At 46.2% G+C, this 5,570-nt stretch overlaps 1 long non-coding RNA gene across 1 annotated transcript; it reads right to left on the bottom strand.

Annotated features, from left to right (window-relative positions):
• Positions 1–475: 475 nt before the first annotated feature.
• On the bottom strand, positions 476–2,261 carry LOC142803229 (uncharacterized). Its single transcript, XR_012894016.1, has 2 exons — positions 2,109–2,261; positions 476–915 (listed from the first exon to the last, which is right to left on the bottom strand). It is a non-coding gene; the product is annotated as an uncharacterized LOC142803229 (long non-coding RNA).
• Between the last annotated feature and the right edge of the window lie 3,309 nt (positions 2,262–5,570).

Raw genomic sequence — 5,570 nt, 5'->3', positions numbered from 1 at the left:
GGTTTCCACGTCTTCGCTTCGACTTCAACATCAATTTTATCTTTCTACTCAAAAGGAAACATTGTCGTACCAAGCTCCCAAAATACAGACAGCAGACGACAGAGATTTCCAAAGTACGTCTCCTCCAGAATATGCCTGCTAGAGCCGCGGATTAACTGGACGCCGCTGGCGGAAACCCATGACTTTTTTTTTTATCGGTATTATTTTTCGTGCGGTAAGAAAAGGAGAAATGACCGGAGACCGCGAGGGAGAAAGGCTTCAAACGACGTCCCTTTATATCCCCACAGAGCATTGTCCGGCGCTAGACAACGCGAGGTGACCACAAAGAAAGAGAAACGGCCGAAGCGGTGGGCCAGAAAATATTCGCTAGGAAGCGCGCGTTCACGCCGAAGCCGTCGGCACCGCCCCGCCCCCTCCGTGAGAGACGGCGCATGCGAGGCGAGTGCTTCCTTGACGTACGCCACCACGAACGCGCTGCCATGCGCCCGCTTTGCGGAGCGTGGAATTGCACTCTTTTATTTATCCTTCTTGTCCGACAACGGCTGGTCCGACAACGGCTGGTCCGTACTCGTGTCCAGTCTCCCCATTTCTTCGCTTGCCTGACCGCTGCTGTCAATCGCTCGGGAAGTTGGCACCGACGCCCGGACTCGTGCTACGAGACGGAATGCTTGTCTGTCCGGCGGGATACTGGCCGAAAGCGGTTGTCTTCTGAGCATAACTGCGCCTTGCGTTCAATAGGAAGGTCGAAATCCTACGCTTACTGAACACAAAAGAGCTTTAAAAGGGTCCGCGGAATGGTGACGCGAAAGAAAAGGAGGTACCCTCTCTGAACTACCCACAATTCAGACCACCGTCGAAGAGTTGCCTTACTTTCTGCATGGGGAACAAAATGGGCGATTTCGGGCCATGTCGTTGCTGCAAAAAAAGAGAGAAAAAAATGATGGAGACATGGGTTCACCGCTGAGCGTACTCTGCAGTCAGCAGGGTTCAACGCACTCTGCATTCAAGGGGTGAGTGCCTGAGAAAAGAGTTTGCGGATTTAAATATTACAAATTTCTCCGATAGCAAGCCAGCGTACTGTCCACCGGCATATTTTCTATGCTGCCCACGTATCGGCAGCCATCTATTTGTTTCTTCTTTCATGTTCCTGTTTGCCAACAATTGCTATACATCCGAAACGCAGCACTCGGTTCAAACTAGGTTTTAGTTTCAGCATATTCACTGCTTTCCGATCTGGCGAAATGCGAAATAATCTCACACATGAAGTTGCAAGAAAATAGCACAAAAGACACAGCAAAAGACGAAACCCAAGAAAAGGATGCCATTACTACGACAGCTGTGTCTGTTTCGTCCTTTTTGTTGTGTTCCGTCTTTTGTGTTGCTGTCATTCAGCTATAACACAAATGCACAGGTATCTGCAAATGTAAGATTATGCTTCAGCCTCAGGGAAGGGCAAATGAGCATTTTCAACAGCCCATTTAGTGGCCGGCGTCATCGCTGTCATCATAATCATCAGCAGCATCATCCCCACCACCATCGTCTTCATCACTACAACTATCTGCTGATCCTACATCTCAATTAAGCTACACCCCAAAAGGCACCAATAGTCGCCTTTTGGAACTATATGCACTCGTTCCCTTTCAGAATGGAGCTCTTTTTTTCGGCACGATGTGTAAACTTTATATACTGCCCATACTGCGCTGCTTGTTACAGCGAAAGCTGTTATGAGATCCCAACTCGGGTCACGCGCAGTTGTCCACTGCCACGCCACCGCCGGTGTTCGTAACCACATCGCGCGAAATAATAATAAGAAAACCCTAGCACCAAAGACACAGCGGGGCTCGAAACCCGGGTATGCTGGGTGTCAGCCCAGTATTCTACCACTGAGTTACGCCGGTGTTTCTGACATGTTGGCAAACTTGCCTTAGGCAGGCTTCATGTCGTGAGAGCAATCGCGTTAATACGACTTACAAAACGTTTTAAAGCAATGAAAGAACAACGAGTCATCACACAATGTGAATACCGTAATTAGTGGGCCGTCCAATGCTCCAACCCATTACAAAAGTTTCTTCTTGTTTCCATATTAACTGTGGTGCATACATACTTACCCATATTTCCTCATCGGACGTCGTCAGCAACTGCATGAACAATTGACACGAAATTCCTTGCAAGTGTTTAGCGGATACCACGCTTCTCTGAAGAGTGACAAAAATAGGCTAACGAATGCCGGCCTATAGTATACTACCCAGACGTTTATTATTATGCCCTAGTGGGTACCAAGCAAGTGTGCTTGCAGCAGTTACTCAGTGAGTGTTTTGAAAAGGCTCTGGAAGGCCGCTCTTATAGTTTTCGCTGTGACTGTGCTGCGCCTTCCGTGCAGGCCTGGCGTTTTTTTATTAGTCATACATGCTGAATACATGCTTTCTGAAATATCTGATACTTGTATGAATTGGGTACATTGTGTAAGTTTCCCATTCAAATATATCTTCGCTCTAATTAACGTTATTAGTCCTCGGGAATCGACGTTGGTACTTGAATCTTATAACTTGGAAATGAAGGAGCGCACACATGCCTAATGTTATTGTAATGTCCGAAGTTACTTAAGGACTTCAAATTACCGCAAGTATCCTCAGTGGCTGCCCACGTTTCATAAGTCAATATGGAATGCTTACATTGCGGCTATGTTTTCATTTTATATAAAGTACCGAGCAGATAGCAAGACATTGGTGCAATTCACAGAGACACGCGACATCATATGACACAGAGACACCATATGAATGTCTGACAGCATGCGTAGGGCTGCTTGTATATTGTGTCGACACGTCATGTGTCTATTTTTGTTTTCTTTTTGCGAAGCTCCTTTGTTTAGATGTCGAATAGACAAGAAATAATGAATGCTGCCACATTGTTGCAGTAGCAATTATTGCTGTGGAGATTATCCGCGTTTATTCATTTCTGTAGATATTCTTCTATTGTTTTTTTCCACCACGCCATGGTGGTATGTACTCGGCTGCTGACCCGCAGGTCGCGGGATCAAATCCCCGCTGCGGCGGCTGCATTTTCGATGGAGGCGAAAATGCTGTAGGCTCCTGTGCTCAGATTTGGGTGCACGTTAACGAATTCCAGGTGGTAGAAATTTTCTAAGCCCTCCACTACGGCGTCTCTCAAAATGACATCGTGTTTTTGGGACGTTAAACTTCACATATTAGTCAAATCTATTGTTTTTTTTTTCTTTTTGTACTTCAGCTCTTATAAGAACGCTTTTATGATGGCTTCAATAGCTTTGAGAGAGAGCTTTTCGCCCTTTTTCATGGGTGCACTCACATCGCCTAGTGCTGGTCACTTGACTAATGCACAATGACTTGACAAATTTTCTCACGTAACAAATCAGGCTTGTTGGTATGTGTTCCTTCGTGATGTGCCATCTTTCTATTGCCAAATGGAGCGCACATAAGTCCATATGTGCGTACACTCAATTATCGGCAAACTTCTCTCTTCCGGCCATGGCAATTAATTCGTGGAAAAATATTACGGGATAATGCTCTGGAGTTCAAGGCTTTCTGAATTAAATCTAGTGGAACTAGTTTCATTATCAGTTCCATTTCATGTTAAAATTAATATCAGCATCTCTTCAATGCTTGGTAATTGAAATTGAATGTTCTCATGTTTTCAGGTGACGATGTGTTAAAAACGTCATGGTCCCCTCCTGCAGGCTTGGTGAGAGAACGCAACCAGTGGATAGCAGACATAGCTATGAACACATCAGCCAGATATTGGTGTCGTGCGCGTCAAGGACAGTGTACAATACGAACGGGAAGTTGTTTATACCCTAGTGCATTTTTACTGAAAAACGACACCATGAGATGAAAGACAGGACAAAGCGCTTTGTCCAGTCTACTGTCTTTTTTGGTGTCGTTTTGTGCCAAAAAAAAAAAAGGCGATGCTTGAGCCTTACATTAACTGCTCAAACCGGATGATTCTTAAATCTAATCTTGTTGCTTCCAAGTTGATTGTAGGCCCTAGTTAAATGACGATGGGTTATTTGTACATGAGTACGTTGATTCTCAGCGCATATAGACAAGCTTTAGTTAAACCACAGATAATCACAGACAAAACGTAGTTTGCCAAACTCCGCAGACTGAAACTCGCTCTGAAACCAAGTGTTAGCAGCTCTCGTAGATCTACGAGCAGGTTGTCGTTAGCTTAGGCCTGTCATCGTCTTGGGGTTTATCGCATTCGACGTGGCCTTTCCCGTTCCCTATAGTATCCTCTCGTTCAACGTATTCGGGGTATAGTCGGCGCGCCGCCGCCACCGCTTAGCAGCCATTCGGTGGGTTAATTGTTGCCTTCTTCATTTTTAGTCAGCCAGTGGTGTGTAGTGGTACTAATAATTCAATTCCTGTGGCACATATTCGTTAGGATGATATTTATGAGCGGTTGACTTATTAAAAAGTCTTCGCTAAACAGTTGTGCTCTTAAAACTACTGTAGATGCACAACAACTAGCCCGCCAACCCGTTTAACCATTTCCTCAGGTGCCCTCTTTTCATGCAGATGCTCGTGCCCACTGCCTTCGGAGCTGCTGTTACCCACGGTGTGACATGCTCTATAAAACATTGGGCATCATATTATAGGTCAATAGCCAACACGAATCAACTGCGGTGTTACGATCAGATGCGCTTCTTACCCAGGGGTGCCGCCACGTGCCAGTGTTAGGTAAAACTGCTTGCTCCAATGTGCTTTAACATGCATACTTGATATTTATCGTATAATTCGAGAGATGAGGCTTGGTTATGCAAGTGATGTAAATGATCTTTTCTCTACCTTTGTACTGTAAACTAGCACGAACTATTCTATATTCAACACACACAAAAAAAGTAAACGATATAGAAAAGGACCATCCGAAACAAACAGGAAGCCGATAACAATGCTCCCACTGTTGCCTCGACAGCACCGCTTTCTTACTCGTGTTTACAACGTCTATTATTACTTTCCCCCGAACACAAAAAGAATTCAGACTGGCGTGAAAAATTCGCGAGCAAGGCCGAAGAGTCGGTCTCGCTTTGTGCGTGTTCTTCACGGTCGCAACCGCCGCCGTCTACTGCGATCCCCCTGGGCGATTACAGCGTCCGCGAGTCGCGCACGCACTACACACGCGAGAGCTTGGAATGCGGCGCTCAGATTTCCACCGATACGGCGGCCACCCCGCTTAAATCGAGGTGATCCTATCGGCTCACTGGAAAAAGCCAGAGAGAGCCGTGGGTGGCGAGCATATAGAAAGAGCGACATTTCGAATCTAATCTGATTTGCAAGACGTCACTGGACATCGGCGCGGGTCCCGGTTTTTGTTAAAGGATTGACAGCTTTGCTCGGCGACCACATGTAACGGGGCACGCACAAGCTTGTTGCGTGTTTGTTTGCAGGGAAAGGACGAACTCTTTCTTGCGTAAAGAGAACAAGGCCGAAACGTCCCCTTTTCAGGATGACTGGGCAGCTAACTGCTTAATCCTTTTGGACGGGCGCCTAATATACTGGCCAGCCCCAGAGACGTCCTCGCAGAATCGGTTTCGC

This window comes from Rhipicephalus microplus, chromosome 3, assembly GCF_043290135.1.
Source record: "Rhipicephalus microplus isolate Deutch F79 chromosome 3, USDA_Rmic, whole genome shotgun sequence".
Taxonomy (NCBI): domain Eukaryota; kingdom Metazoa; phylum Arthropoda; class Arachnida; order Ixodida; family Ixodidae; genus Rhipicephalus; species Rhipicephalus microplus.
Note: the sequence above shows the minus strand (reverse complement) of the source record. Positions and strands in the feature narration are given on the sequence as shown.